At 41.1% G+C, this 17,238-nt stretch overlaps 1 pseudogene; it reads right to left on the bottom strand.

Moving 5' to 3' along the window:
- Positions 1 to 6,943: 6,943 nt before the first annotated feature.
- On the bottom strand, positions 6,944 to 12,118 carry LOC109897615 (desumoylating isopeptidase 1-like; annotated as a pseudogene).
- Between the last annotated feature and the right edge of the window lie 5,120 nt (positions 12,119 to 17,238).

Genomic DNA, 17,238 nt, shown 5'->3' on the forward strand with positions numbered 1-17,238 from the left:
TATGTCCTCTGCCAAAAGCCTTTTATCGAGCATAGAGAAACTGAACACCAGTAAAGTATCTCCAGTACCTCAAGAAAACTTTTAACAATGTTTGACTATGGACTGCCTGCAGGTGTCCACTGACATACAGATAGTTAATAAATGTTTCGGTTGACTTTTTGCGCAGAGACTATGGGATTGCTTCCCCTCAGTTATAAGCTCCATGAAATTGCCCACTAAGCATTTCTTTCTCTCCCAATCACTCTGTTTTCTTCTCGTCTAGTTCCCCCATTCTCTCAGGTCACCCCAGTTAATGTCCTATTTACAGCGGGCATCTGTCAGCCTCCCTTTATGGGTCATGCCCCTCTCCCACACCGAGACGCACCGCGCTGCTCCGCTACCCATCATCCCATACAAGTGCTGACCCGATGACCCTGCTGAGGACACACTCTGACCCTGCCACAGCTGGATCCGCCAGAAGTTGCCTTCTTCATCAGAAAGAACTCCTCTGCAGGTAAGTCCTTCAGGTCATAGAGAACTGCAGTCAACGAGTTCATCAACAATTCTCACAGATTGTAGGCGTGGTTAAACCCTGTAGCGCTCCACAGAGAAAGCAGGAATGGTATTGGTACCACTATGGAGTGACTGTGTCACCATCTCACCCCATCCCATCAGCATATGTTTTTTAAAGTTGAGAGAGAGGGTGTTGAATTAATGAAATACTTTTCAGCTGTAGTGTTTCTTGTGTCTGAAAGCACAATGTTGTTGATTCACAGGTCAGCAGCTGCTCTTGGGTTCCCGTGTCGCCGTCATGCATTGAGAGAAAGACATGTCAGGAACCAGTTCTGTAACCCAGTGTTGATACTCTTCGCATTCAATGCAGGGGGAAACTTTTAAGAAACATTGAGGGAACTCTCATCATCATTCTGCCCAAAAACAGAACAAAGGGAAGGTTATTACAGATGCTCCCATTCGCTAAGTTGAGAACATGAATTGATGTCTGATCCATGATGTACTGTGTGTATCAATATATTCTGTAATCTGTGTGTCTCTCACAACCCATTAAACAAGGGTGAATGTAATCATTTCACAAAGTATGTCACTTCTCCCTCCATTCAAATTAAAGTAATAGAGATGCAATGGAAAGCATGAACTTTAGTAACACTATAGCAACCATAAAGAGTGTTATGTCATTCTGGACTACATGTATAAAACTCAGATCCAATAGTCTTGAGATCGCTCCATTAAAGAGCCTCATCAGTGGCTCCCCCATTGCAACTGCTCTCAGCTAGCGCCACCCAGTGGCAGCCAAGCATACTCATCGTATTATCTAAATGGCGTGTCATAGTGGAATTTTAAACAGCCATATTTCAACTAGCTGGTTCTCTAATAGAGTGGAGATTGGCGGTGTCCTTGAGTGCAGGTCACAGAGTCACTTGTAAGGCAGCTCAGGAGGGAAAGGAAAGCTGGTGTTTCACTAATGCTTGATGAAATGTGAATAAATAATAAAACACTGGGAAAAATCCAGAGTGCTGATGATGGAGCTCTTGGTTTCCATCTTTCTGACCCAGGGCCCCATGGGTAATTAGAGCTGCCCTCTAAGCAGTGCCTCCAGTCCAGAGGCAAGTGGGACTTTGGAGACCAGAGCAGCTCCCTTTAGGCTTACACATGACATCTCTGTGTGCACTATGCAGACCTCTCTTAATGGGTGGAATTAATGGGCCTTCGTTGCATTTCCTTCACTTAACTTGAAGGGGAAGCGGTGAGGGGGGGGGGGGACTTTGAGAACGGAGGGGTTATAGTAGTCTTGAAAACTCGAACCTAGGCAACACAGTGACTCGGCAACACAGTGACTAGGGTCTGGTTTCAATGATGGACCCTTTTTGGATAGAGGAACTACGTCACTGCCTAAGTCGATAAAGGGAAAAATTTTCCAGGTACTCTCCCAACAAATCAAGAGGCAGACATGCCAAAGTTTCCAAGCAAAACCTTTTTTTGCTTTGCAGTGGTTTAAGTTAAGAAAGTAGATGTGAATTGAATGCACTCATTAAAAATAACCTCCAACTTCCTAGCTACTATTTTGTATTTTATTGACGGGAAAGAGTTCATCATTGAAACCAGATCCTAGTCACTGTGTTGCCGAGTCACTGTGTTGCCTAGGGTCAGGTTTTCAAGACTAGGGTTTTAGCCATGGGAACAAGGGGGAAACTCCACACACTAAGTTGTTCACATACACAAGCAAACACAGGCTGCTGTGTCAATCCCATCACCATTAAGCATATCAATACCTTCCGAATGTTAGTTCTGCCAGAGAGAGAGAGAGAGCGAGAGAGAGGGTCTGTGTTAGTTTTGTAATGTGTCTTGTGCAGGGGTTCCCAAACTTTTCAATACCCTCCAGTATTGGGGAACATTACTACAAAATCTATGGGCTAAAAAACCTAGCTAAAATATGTTAGCTGCCATGGGCTAGTTGATCTGGACATTTCTGACAAGTTATACATACAGGGCCTTTGGAATGTATTCAGACCCCTTGACTTTTTCCACATTTTGTTACATTACAGTCTTATTCTAAAATGGATTAAATAAATAAAAAATCCTCAGCAATCCACACACAATACCCCATAATGACAAAGTGAAAACAGGTTTTACAGGTTTACAAGTTTTAGCAAATATCATATTTATGGGTCTGAATACTTCTTCAGACCCTTTGCTATGAGACTCGATATTGAGCTCAGGTACATCCTGTTTCCATTGATCATCATTCAGATGTTTCTACAACTTGATTGGAGTCCACCTGTGGTAAATTCAATTGATTGGACATCATTTGGAAAGGCACACACCTGTCTATATAAGGTCCCACAGTTGACAGTGTATGTCAGAGCAAAAACCAAGCCATGAGGTCGAAGGAATTGTCCATAGAGCCAGGATTGTGTCGAGGATTGTGTACTTATGTGAATGTGTACTTATGTAAATGTGATGTTTCAGTTTTTGATTTGTCATTATTGGGTATTGTGGGTAGACTGGTGAGGGGGGGGGGGGGGATGTTTTTAGCAATTTTAGAATAAGGCTGTAATGTAACAAAATGTGGAAAAAGTCAAGGGGTCTGAATACTTTCCGAATGCACTGTAGCTCTCTAAGGTATGCAATGACTGACATGACAAGAGGAAAACTAATGATGCACTACCCAATTTCGGAATTGCACCTTGTGCATTCTACTATTACAACTTTCAAGAGTAAGTTGAAAGCCAGACTGAGTTCCTTAAAAAACTGTTAACTGCCTTACAGAACACGTTGCCTTTCAGCTCTTTGTGACATGAGCAGAGGCATCGACAGAGCTTTCCATGTAAAGTACCATGAGCCTTCCATTTTGTCGATATCGTATATAACCTCTCTGGATTTGGCATGTCATACAGAGTAAAGCTCTGTGTTATTGCGATAGCGGCCAAAGCGGATAGCTGTAGATCGATTTGCCACTGCTGTTGGGTCGTTCCACGAAATGAGTACCTTTTGCATACCTTTTATATTTGAAGTAGAAATTGTGCTCAAATATTTTAAAAGCCTGTTAAAAATAGACCACATGGAAACTTCAGTAAATCTGATATTTTTTATTTATTTGAATAAAGACTAAAGTGACAAAAGTCAGCATTTGAACATGTCCCTGTGTATCCTCTGTAAATACCTAGTTAATTTGTTTCTTTGACAAAGTCATTTCTGAAGATTATTATTTATATTTTATATTTTTGTTTCCAATTTTTGGTAATAAAAAATAAAATAAAAATTCCCTCATTTTAAGGTCAACCCTGTTGTTTAAATATGGTGAAACTATTCAAGGTCAACCTTTGTGTTTTAATATGGTGCTTTTTAAATCATTGTTTCTAAAGAAACATTGAACATCTAATAGTGAAGTAATAGTGTAAAAGCAGGTTTTTGGGGAATTGTTTTGTGGTGGAAAACGAGCATAACACGACAACCCTGTCACCCATAGATAGACAGGCTAGAAATGTTTTCACAATGATTGTTTTTGTCAACTGCCCCTCCATGTTACACACAACAAGCTTCCATTCCCCCTGTCACGAGAGGATTTATGGCCGATTTAAGATGAAATCACACACACAACACTGTTACGGTCAACCCTGTTACTTTATTTGGCACTTAATAGACATTTACTATTGTATTTTTTTTAAACCTCTTGAGATGGGAAAACTATGTTTTATTAAGTTGAATATGTGCTCTTTATGACAAAAGGCACCTAATTGGTGGAACGACCCTGTGTACTGTAAGTGCGGATGGGGGAAAAAGGCAATTTCCTGAATCCAGCTCATTTTGATGCAATGCTTTCCAATCGTGTCCTCCGAGCAGGATATTGTCCAAGAAAAAAAGAATAACAGCGCAAATCTCAAAGTGCTGGTACATTTGTAATGTGTGTGCTTGATCGCTTGTGTGCATACATTCGTGCTTGGGTATATGTACGAAATGTGCAGCAAGCCATTACAATATTTATACTGGCAGCTAGTTGCCAGAGGGTAGAAAGTTTATGATCTGATGAACAAAACTATTAAAGGCATTAGCAAGGTTGCACAGAGCTCCCATTATAGAGCATTCATTCACTCTCATATACATGCACACAAACACACACACACATTCTCCGGATGGGACAACCCAAGGGCATTTCAGGAAATGGCTCAGTGATGGACCCACCAGAAGGAGGAGAGGACAAAGATGCTTATATTTATGTATGTATGCAGATGCATGGGAGTTTAGAGTATCTGCCGTGACTCAAACTCTGAGGTCAGGCAGGTCTGTTTCTCACGGGATCTCCCATATGGTGACCCTGACAGCTGGGCGTTTCCTGAGGTGGAAAGTTAGAGAGAGGAAGTGGAGAGTCAAGGTTCTTCCTATTTAAACAATTAGCACTTGTTTTGTCATGATAAAAGCTACATTTCTTTGAGACTAAATTTAACTCTCACACATTGAGACAAAGAAAGTGTAAATTGAATGTTGGATTTGAGAGGACACAAATGGTTAATAATAATAATGTATATGTATTTTATATAGTATGTTTCATTACATAAGGAATCTCAATGTTGCTGAGGGGGAGGGGAGAACGGCAACAGTGTAATTTTATCAGTTTTTTAATCCTTCAATGTGAAATTCATAGCTGCAGGAACAAGCAGTATTTTAGGAGTAGTGTGTGTATGTGTGTGTGTGTGTGTGTGTGTGTGTGTGTGTGTGTGTGTGTTTGTGTGTACTCACATTCAAGTAAAATCCTAACCTTTGGTTTGCGTTAATTAATCCTAAATGTATTAGGGCAATCTGCAAACTCAAATTACTTGACAGGAGGTTTTAATTATGAATCCTTATTTTGTTATTACCACACAGTGTCACACCTGCTCCCGCTCTCAGGTGTTCGTTCGAGGGCGCCAGTCTGCCCATCATTACACACATCGGTCACCATCATTACGCGCATCAGCACTTCATTGAGCTCACCTGGACTCCATCACTTATTGATTGCCTCCTCTTTATCTGTCTATTCCTCAGTTTGATCCCAGTCTCAGCATTAATGTTGTTATGTTTCCCTTGTCCAGACGCGGTCCGTGTTTTGTTTCATGTCTGTCATTTATTAAATATTCACTCCCTGTACTTGCTTCTCATCTCCCAGCGTCTGTCCTCACATACAGAATATTAACTAGCAACACCTACATGTACTTATGCAAACGTAGCAGTCCAAGTCAAGTTCCTAATACAGTGGCTCCTCCTGGGATTCATGACCAGAACTCCAACTCCAACCACTGTAGGTGGTGTTTACCTAGAGTTGCCTCTTCGTCACCAACTTTCATCCCTTTGGATACTCGTCCATGACCCCTTTGAGTCACATTAAAGGAAATAAATAAAAAAGGTCTGTCATATAACGGTTTGTCACTGGGGAGGGTGAGTGTGACTCAGAGCCTCTCTCACGGAGGTAGTGTCATGTTAACAACTTTTCCCCCTCAACATTTCCGACACCAGTCTAAGAAGTTGGTGTAGAGAGCAGAGATGGGGGGATTGAGGTGAAGATAAATAGCCATAGCACCTCAAGGTAGCCTTCCCCAGAACAGCACCAAGCCTCATACCTACTTTTGTGTTCCCAAAATGCAAACATGGTGTTATTTGTCTTGACAGGTCTATCACCAAAGCACAGCCCAAGTGCTCTCTCTTCACATGCGCTTGAAATATCCATGGGTGCGTTGTGCATCTTCAGCTCTTACAAGGATGGAGCAATGAGGTAATAAAACAAGGACTATTAGTTTCCCCAAAAACATACTATCATCCATATTCTGCATGAAAATAAAATCCATTAATGCTTTGTTATTCCAATGAACTGTTGATTTCTAGGTTCAGATAAGAAGCAGATATAAACGCAATCTTGTTGACAGCTGTACTTTCATATGAAGTTTTACTAACACTTAGAGACAGGGCCATGACAACAGAACAACTACTATGTTATGACACAAACATAACAAGCATGCAAAAAGTATGACTGAAGACTTTGTCCTCTAACACACTGTGACAGTAGCCTGAGCAAATGATGCTTCCGTCAAGGTCACTGCAAGTACACTGAAGTTTGTTTGGACAATTTATCCTTCACATGATTACTAGTGATCTGGTTGGTCCTGCTGACAACAGCCGTGTGAACTGCAACATCTAATCAACATCAAAACAGGAAGCAGTCAGTCTAAAGTTGTTCTTTAGATATAATATGGAGACCATTTATCTAATGAACTGTAGTTCCTTTAATGGATCAAAAACATGTTTCAAATTCAGCTTGAGGGACCAATACTTTGCATGCCTAACACTGGAAGAGTAACACAGACACATTCGCAGAACTGCGCACATAGTAAAATTTGGAGTGAATGGCTCTATTTAGAAATACAATTACAAAACAACAAGCAAACAATGTGCAAAAACAATATCATCCATACCTAACTAATATTGTATTCATATTTATTAACTTAAATGTATCATTACATTTAGCAGCCAGCAACTGATTCTGAAATAAATAAAACTACACATAAGGGATGAGGTGTACAATACATTTCATTGGTCAGGTTGATTGTTGAAGGTGGTTATGTGAGCAACATACCAAGGTGAAGGGCCTTGTCTCCTTCACTAAAAAGATACAAGCACCTATTGGTGGAGTCCTTCTTTTATGAAGAGATAGTGTCACCGTGGCATTTGAGACATGCTATGCTGTAATTACCTGTCTGATGCGATACCAGAGGTGCTGTCTTCTACAGAACATACAGTTTACTGTACTGTTCTACTGAATGACGCTATAGTTAACCAGTGCTAGGAGTTGCAGTGAATACGTGCATTTAATAAGAGGACTTATATGAAATGCCTAGTCTAATAAGTATAGATATGTGAAGAGTTATTGCTCCCACTGATGGCCCAATGAAAATTATACAAGAATATGTATGATGACGCCAAACTTGACCCCAAAATTGTACAAACTTTTTCATAATAAATCAAATTTCTGAGATGATTTCAAACACATACAAGATACGCATGGTCTGTTTCTTCATCCAGAGAACTAATGTAGATTTTGTGCACTTCAGCATTCATATCACACTATCAGCATCATTAACACTAAGGTGAGAGAGGTGAAGGCATAGAGGTGTATATTAAGGCACACACCATCTGGTGGAAGGTGGAGTAGTCCATTGGAAGTCATGCTGAAACCCTGACTTGAGATATACGCCAACCTTCATATAAATCATATTGATGATATTGGAGGATCTGTGAGAAAGTTAATGTTGTGCAACTTTCCCTCAGATCAGGATCATACCATTAGAGGCAATAAGGTGTCTCAGCCTCCAGTATTTATGCTGCAGTAGGTCGTGTCGGGGGGCTAGGGTCAGTTTGTTATATCTGGAGTACTTCTCCTGTCCTATCCGGTGTCCTGTGTGAATTTAAGTATGCTCTCTCTAATTCTCTCTTTCGGAGGACCTGAGCCCTAGGACCATGCCTCAGGACTACCTGACATGATGACTCCTTGCTGTCCCCAGTCCACCTGGCCGTGCTGCTGCTCCAGTTTCAACTGTTCTGCCTGTGATTATTATTATTTGACCATGCTGGTCATTTATGAAGATTTGAACATCTTGGCCATGTTCTGTTATAATCTCCACCCGGCACAGCCAGAAGAGGACTGGCCACCCCACATAGCCTGGTTTCTCTCTAGGTTTTGGCCTTTCTAGGGAGTTTTTCCTAGCCACCGTGCTTCTACACCTGCATTGCTTGCTGTTTGGGGTTTTAGGCTGGGTTTCTGTACAGCACTTTGAGATATAAGCTGATGTACGAAGGGCTATATAAATAAATTTGATTTGATTTTGATTTGAACAAGGAAGGTCCGTAAACAAAAACTAGAAACTGAATCGACATTTTTTTAAATATACTAAAAAGGCGAGAGCATTGCTGGTGGGGAGTTACAAAACAATCATACTAAAAGCAAGCATACACAGTACAAAAGCAGTGTGACTGACTAGACTCACTGAGATTCACCCTCCATGGTTTTGTCAATAACCCACCTCCATTTTGAAAATGTAAATTAGAACATATCTAAATTCTACTGTGTGCAGTTCAGGCAGTTTAGCTGTGGCGACCGTTGATGATGTTCCCCCCCAGGAGGAGCGATGTGGATGGAGTCCAGTATAGGCCGGAGTATCTGACCAAAGGGTCTAAATGGTTAGACAGAGGAACAGGCCAGAGGGTCAGAGAGGTACACAAGTCAGTAATGCATTACTAGTATCTGTCGCTCAGCTACTAAGTATGTAGACTCACGTGGAGAGCACTTCGGAGGGCAGGTCTGTGACGTAAAGAAGGGATCTTCCGGCCTGTTAAGAACTGGGCCACCTCATTAGTGAAGGTGTTACAGTTGTGCTCAAACAACCTATACTTGTCACCTCTATGGAAGAATAACAACAGAAAGCAATCTCAGATCTAAATCATGGCTGATGTGTCCACCAAGGTGGTGGTGTATGAGGTGAGTTACCCAAAAACAACACTTTTTTTGTGACACATACACACCTGTATGTGTTCTCTCCTAGCAAGGACAGGTAGTCCATGAAGATCTCCTGTCACCTCTGTGTTTCCCAATTCCACCACAATGTCTGGGGAACCAAGCATTGTTCCACCCTAAAATGAATAAAGTCCATATTATCCAACAAAACACCAACCCCCAAAACTTCTCTGTATATCCAATGCGTTTAACTTCCCTCCTCTTTGAAGGTCATACCAATGTAGGCTGAGTCTTACTGTCAGCTAGTGCAAACCTATGATAAAGAGTAGAGGGCACAATGAAGTAGGTCTTAACAAATAGTAGGAGGATATTAGCCAATACATCATTTTAGGCTTACCAGTGAGCAGCTGGAAATACCCACTCCTCCAAAGTAGAACTCGTCTCTATAAACCACAATGGCCGAGTGCCTGTGACAATTGAAACACAAGACTGAGTGTACAGTAATGGATGGTTACAATATGGACATGAAAATATTCATTCGAAGGATTGCAGTGCCAGTAAAGACAACATTGTGTGGATTAATTGTATTGTCACAAAAATATAGGTGGGAGAATTCTTACCAAATGCCATCAAGTTGTTTTCCTGTAACACATTAAAATACATGATGATGATTCAATACATGATTCAACATGATACAGTTGAAGTCGGATGTTTACATCCACCTTAGCCAAATACATTTAAACTCAGTTTCACAATTCCTGACATTTAATCCTAGTAAAAATTCCCTGTCTTAGGTCAGTTAGGATTACCACTATTTTAAGAATGTGAAATGTCAGAATAATAGTAGAGGGAATGATTTATTTCAGCTTTTATTTCTTTCATCACATTCCCAGTGGGTCAGAAGTTTACATACACTCAATTAGTATTTGGTAGCATTGCCTTTAAATTGTTTGTAAATTTTGTCCCATTCCTCCTGACAGAGCTGGTGTAACCGAGTCAGGTTTGTAGGCCTCCTTGCTCGCACACGCTTTTTCAGTTCTGAGCACAATTGTTTTTTATAGGGTTGAGGTCAGGGCTTTGTGATGGCCACTCCAATACCTTGACTTTGTTGTCCTTAAGCCATTTTGCCACAACTTTGGAAGTATGCTTGGGGTCATTGTCCATTTGGAAGACCCATTTTCAACCAAGCTTTAACTTCCTGACTGATGTCTTGAGATGTTGCTTCAATATTTCCACAATTTTCCTTCCTCATGGTGCCATCTATTTTGTGAAGTGCTCCAGTCCCTCCTGCAGCAAAGCACCCCCACAACATGATGCTTCCACCCCCATGCTTCACAGTTGGGATGGTGTTCTTCGGCTTGCAAGCCTTCCAAACATAACGTTGGTCATTATGGCCAAACAGTTCTATTTGTGTTCCAGCAGACCAGAGGACATTTCTCCAAAAAGTGCGATCTTTGTCCCCATGTGCAGATGCAAACCGTAGTCTGGCTTTTCTATGGCGGTTTTGGAGCAGTGGCTTCTTCCTTGCTGAGCGGCCTTTCAGGTTATGTCGATATAGTACTCGTTTTACTGTGGATATAGATACTTTTGTACCCGTTTCCTCCAGCATCTTCACAAGGTCCTTTGCTGTTGTTCTGGGATTGTCTCCTTCCTGAGTGGTATGACAGCTGCGTGGTCCCATGGTGTTTATACTTGCGTACTATTGTTTGTACAGATGAATGTGGTACCTTCAGGCGTTTGGAAATTGCTCCCAAGGATGAACCAGACTTGTGGAGGTCTAGGCTGATTTTGGGGGATTTTCCCATGATGTCAAGCAAAGAGGCACTGAATTTAAAGGTAGGCCTTGAAATAAATCCACAGGTAGACCTCCAATTGACTCAAATGATGTCAATTAGCCTACCAGAAGTTTCTAAAGCCATGACATCATTTTCTGGAATTTTCCAAGCTGTTTAAAGGCACAGTCAATTTAGTGTATGTAAACATCTGACCCACTGGAATTGTTATACAGTGAATTACAAGTGAAATAATCTGTCTGTAAACAATTGTTGGAAAAATTACGTGTGTCATGCGCAAAGTAGATGTCCTAACCGACTTGCCAAAACTATAGTTTGTTAACAAGAAATGTGTGGAGTGGTTGAAAAACTAGTTTTAAGGACTCCAACCTAAGTGTATGTAAGCTTCCGACTTAAACTGTATGTGTGTGACCGAGGCTTGATGCTGCTGATTAGCATGCATGTCAATCAAGCTCGCACACCTGTTTCACTCTTGTCTTGTGTGTAGCTAGCTAGCATTTTAGCTAACGTAAACGTTGCAATATTGTAGAGGTGAAATTCTGAAGAATAAGCCTTTGAATAGCTCGACTATATACTGTATAAACCAAGCTCAAACGTACTTCAATTGGTAGGTTGTATGGAACTAGCTAGCAAGTTAATAACAAACAAAAAGTGATGCATTGCAAGAGTAATGTTGGCCAACCCAGCTAGCTAGCCATCAACTGGATCAAAGGCTTGCCGACGTGCTCAATCAATCTCAACCGGCAGCTAGCTACTATAGCTACTCAGCTTCATTATCTGGGGAATTTGTCGTTTCTGAGCTTCACTTACCTAACATGATAGGGCTGAGATTGCGAGCCACTCCTCTTGACAGGTCGTATATATACACAGTTGTACACTGTATGTTGTTGTGTCATTTTTATCCATTACGTTAAACCCCCAAATATGTGTTTGTTAGCTAGCTACGCTAACAGTAACGTTAGCTGTCTTGCCTTTCTATTGACTGCTGGTTTTGCAAGGTTGCTTGACTGAAAAATGTAACGATGTAATCAGCTAAATTACCTGAACGTTGTATCTATGACGTTAGATATTTCTTTGTCTGATTACAATCTACAAGTACCCTGGCTGCCAGAGACCGTTGTCCCCCATAAAATTGCAGATTGGCATCTCATGGGCATGGTAGTGCATCAGCGCCTCCATGCGTCCATATAGCACTGTAGAGGTTCTGTGTTAGAATGTCTCTCTTATAAAAAAGCATTGCCATGGTATTCTCTATCAAATCCCCAACTACAGCTCCTCGCATCTGAACATTATCAATAGTCTTTCTAGCCTATTAAATGGGATTCACCCAGTGTGGATGGGGAGTGACCATTGCGCGAGACAGTCGCTCTCCACTGTCCGGGAGCCAAATTTCGGATTTACTATTCCCGCCGCTGTCCATGGTGCTGAATCTCATTTTTCTGCTTTTAGCCTGTTTGTTTACTTGAACAACATCGTACCTTTCTACACTCATGACAAAGTTCACGAAGTCTTAGCCCTTCAAACACCATCAACATGTAAGACTTACCCCAACCAAAATCAAGGCAGCCTTTAGTAATAGGCTAGCTATTATGAGGTGAAAGTGCATCAGCATCTTCATTTGTCCTCATAGTGCAAAGGTTAGTTGGGGGTGATGTGATTGTCCTCCACCAAGTCTAAAGCAAGTAAATACAATACACCCATATTTCTGTGTGTATTATTGTTGCACTTGAGTCTTCAAGCTTCAGATCCAAGGGCATAGTAATTGCAGTGTTGTGGACATCAATCATGGAATTGGACAGCAAAACCAACATTGATTGCATTTCGAGGCTTCACAAGGTTTGACAGGTGAGTTAAGGGTTCTAACAAGTGTCTCATATAAAACTATTTTTACATTTGTATACTTTTGGTTGGCATAACAAAACCCTCTACATATTCGGTTATGATCCATCAGGAACTTGTAGTTCACTCCCACTTTGTTCACCCACAGGTTTACTCACTAAATAAGTGTCTGAAGGTTGTTGTCACATACAGTGCCTATCATAAGTATTCACCCCCCTTGCCTATGTCAAGCATACCCATACCATGATGCAGCCACCACCATGCTTGGAAATAAGGAGGCAGTTACTCAGTGATGTGCTGGATTTGCCACAAACATAAGGCTTTGCATTTAGGCCAAAATTGTATTCCTTTGCCCTACTTTAGCAATGCTTACAGGATGGATGTTTTGGAACATTTATATTCTGTATATTTGTATTCTTCTTTTCACTCTGTCATTTAGGTCATTTTTGTGGAGACACTACAATGTTGTTGATCCATACTCGGTTTTCTCCCATCACAGCCATTGAACTCTGTAGCTGTTTTAAAATTACCAATGGCCCCATGGTGACGTCCCTGATCAGTTTCCTTACTGTCCTGCAGCTCAGTTCAGAAGGACGACTGTTTCTGGGTGGTTTAATATACAGTATAATCCACAGCATGCTTAAAGAGATATTCAATGTCTGATTTGTTGTTGTTACCCATCTACCAATCACTGCCCTTCTTTAAGAGGTGTTCGAAAAGCTCACTGGTCTTTGTAGTTGAATCTGTGCTTGAAATTCAATACTTGCCTGAGGGACCTTACAGATGTATGTACAGTATGGGGGACAGAGGAAGGGTTAGTCATTTAAAAATCACGTCAACCCCTATTATTTCACACAGAGTGAGTCCATGTACATTTTACTCTTGTACTAATTTAGGCTTGCCTAAACATGGGGGGTGAATACTTATGCAATGACTATATTTTAGTTATTTAATTGTTGTACATTTTAATTTCCTTTTCACTTTGAACAGTTCAATTATTTTGTGTAGATCAATGACAAACATCACACAATGAAATATTTCAATCAAAATTTGTAACTCAACAAACGAGGGTGAAAAAAGGAGGGTGAATTAATCAATCAATCAAATGTATTTATCAAGCCCTTTTTACGTCAGCCGATGTCACAAAGAGCTATACAGAAACCCAGCCTAAAACCCCAAACAGCAAGCAATGCAGATGTAGAAGCACGGTGGCTAGGAAAAACTCAACTCCCTAGAAAGGCAGGAACCTAGGAAGAAACCTAGAGAGGAACCAGGCTCTGAGGGGTGGCCAGTCCTCTTCTGGCTGTGCCGGGTGGAGATTATAACAGTATATGGCCAAGATGTTCAAACGTCCATAGATGACCAGCAGGGTCAAATGATAATAATCACAGTGGTTGTAGAGGGTGCAACAGGTCAGCACCTCAGGAGTAAATGTCAGTTGGCTTTTCATAGCTGATCATTCAGAGTTAGAGACAGTAGGTGTGGTAGAGATAGAGAGTCGAAATCAGCAGGTCTGGGACAAGTTAGCACGTCCGGTGAACAGGTCAGGGTTCCATAGCCACAGGCAGGACAGTTGAAACTGGAGCAGCAGCACGACCAGGTGGACTGGGGACAGTCTCTTAAGTGAATACTTATGATACCCACTGTAAAGGGCTCTACACAGTCTACGCAAATGGATCGAACCAAGGTCCGTTTGCATCGCGTTCCAAAAATGCAGACACATAAATGTACATAGACTACGTAGAGAGTGATGCAAACAGACTCCATCGGCTCTGCTTGCCTGAACTGTTTAGACCACTTAAGGATTTGCAAAGTAAATTTACTCACTCTTGAAAAGAGACTGTCCACAGCCAGACCATAAGTCATATTGGAACCTGTGATTGAACAATGCTGTATATCAGTGTTATACTATATCACAAAAGGAATATTTATAGATTTTAATAGGGGTGCCAATATAGCACTGTGTTTGTGTGTGCGCATGCATTCGGTTGTGCTTGCATGAGTCATATCCTGCCTGTTTTCATTTACATGTTCAGTCCAGTAGAGCAATCAATGTATCATGTATTATCCATTTTGGAATGATAAAAACAGTAGTTTTGTTGTACTCTAGCAAAGGTCAAAGGTTAAAGTAGAGAGGTTGATCTACCAACACCTCCTTTTGCTTTTCATTGGTCACCTTGGAAACAGTTTCCATGACATCTGGAGATTGTCGATTATGCAAGAGACCCAGGTGCAGAGAGGATGCTGTGGGAGGGGTATGTAGGCTTTTCAACAATGGGGCAAATCCTGGGACAAAAGTGGATACAGCTTGGGGCTTCCCCAATAGAGATTCAAATCTAATTGTATTTGTCACATGCTTCCAAAACAACAGGTTTAGACTAACAGTGAAATGCTTACTTACTGGTCCTTTTCCAACAATGCAGAGTTAAAGATAAATAAATAAATAAATAGAAAATAAAAAAATAGAAATAGTGACACGAGGAATAAATATACAGTGAATAATAAATAACAATAACGAGTAAAAAATAACATGGCTATATACAGGGAGTACTGCTACCGAGTTGATGTGCAGGGGAACAAGGTAATTGAGGTAGCTATAAAGTGACTAGGCAACAGGATAGATAAGACAGTTGTGTGTGTGTGTGCGTGTGTGTGTGTGTAGTCAGTATGCATGTGTGGGCGTATGTAGTGTGTGTATGTGTGACTGTGTGGTCCAGTGTGTGTGCATAGTCAGTGCAAGAGAGTTAGTGTAAAAAATGGTCAATGCAGTACTCTGGTTATCCATTTGATTAGCTATTTATCAGTCTTATTTAGCATTCTTATGGCTTGGGGTAGAAGCTGTTTAGGATCCTGCTGCTTCCAGACTTGGTGCACTGGTAACGCTTGCCATGCGGTAGCAGAGAGAACAGTCTATGGCTTGGGAATTTTTTTTTTTTTTAAATTGGGCCTTCCTCTGACAGGTCCTAGATTGAGGTCCTAAATCTAGAGGTCCTAGATTGGAGGGAGCTTGGCAGGGAGCTTGGTGATGTACTGGGCCGTACTTACCACCTTCTGTAGTGCCTTGCAGTTGCCGTAACAAGCGGTGATACAGTCAGTCAAGATGCTTTCAAAGGTGCAGCTTGTTGAACTGCCTAGAAGGCCAGCATCCTGGAGTCGCCTCTTCACTGTTGACATTGAGACTGGTGTTTTACTATTTCATGAAGCTACCAGTTGAGGACATGTGAGGCATCTGTTTCTCAAACTAGACACTCTAATGTACTTGTCCTCTTGCTCAGTTGTGCACCGGGGCCTCCCATTCCTCTTTCTATTCTGGTTAGGGCCAGTTTGCGCTGTTCTGTGAAGGGAGTAGTACACAGCGTTGTACGAGATCTTCAGTTTCTTGGCAATTTCTCGCATGGAATAGCCTTCATTTCTCAGAACAAGAACAGACTGATGAGTTTCAGGAGAAAGTTCTTTGTTTCTGGCCATTTTGAGCCTGAAATCGAACCCACAAATGCTTATGCTCCAGATACTCAACTAGCCAGTTTTATTGCTTCTTTAAACAGCACAAGTTTTCAGCTGTGCTAACATAATTGCAAAAGGGTTTTCTAATTATCAATTAGCCTTTTAAAATTATAAAATTAGATTAGCTAACACAACGTGCCATTGGAACAGGGATGGTTGCTGATAATGGGCCTATGTAGATATTCCATTTTTTTTTTATCAGCTGTTTCCAGCTACTATAGTCATTTACAACATTAACTACACTGTATTTCTGATTTAATTTGATGTTATTTTAATGGACAAAAATGTTGCTTTTTTTTTTCAAAAACAAGGACGTTTCTAAGTGTCCCCAAACTTTTGAATGGTAGTGTAGCTGATATGGCTGACTTGCTTAAATAAATGTGGTTTCTACTGATAATTGAGATGTACAAACTATGGCATAAGGGAATGACGAGCGGATATGAGGCAATCTGTAATTTCGATTAGGACAGTAATGAGCGAGTTAGGATGGACATAGTCAATATAATTATTTATTCAGCACTTTTGAAATGTACAGCGACAGAATTCAGAACATGGGCCGTTCTTACAGATTTCCAAGTCAGGGGTCAAATAAGCATATAAAGGGTGCATATACGCAGACAATGAAAGCTCTTACAATATTTGATGACATTTCTCTAAAACAGGCTATAGGCTACATGTGAACCACCAGGTCAGAACAGTAGGCTAAATTATGAGAGGAAAAGCGACCAAATTATTAGGGTGAGGCACATCGTCTACTAACAGCTTACTACACAACATACAGTTAGTATTACTTTCTTAGCTACAGTATACATATATCCCTGGCATATTACATCATTTATGCAGCAGCATACAATAAAAAAATGTCTGACCTTGTTGTGCTGTGCTCACTTGTACAGGAAGGTGGCGCGGCACTCCTTCGTGGGCAAATTTTGTCATCAAAGTCTGGCATTCTCTGGATTTATGGTGCTTTCAAGACAACTGGGAACTCGGAAAAAAGCACGGTCTAATCATGACGTTAGTGATTTTCAGGGCGGAGCTCTAGAAAGAGGCCCGAGTTTCGGACTTGGAATTCCGACTTGGATGACCGTTCACTCCACTGAATAGCATGCTAGTGATTGCTTTGCAATG

Source organism: Oncorhynchus kisutch, linkage group LG10 (genome assembly GCF_002021735.2).
Source record: "Oncorhynchus kisutch isolate 150728-3 linkage group LG10, Okis_V2, whole genome shotgun sequence".
Taxonomy (NCBI): domain Eukaryota; kingdom Metazoa; phylum Chordata; class Actinopteri; order Salmoniformes; family Salmonidae; genus Oncorhynchus; species Oncorhynchus kisutch.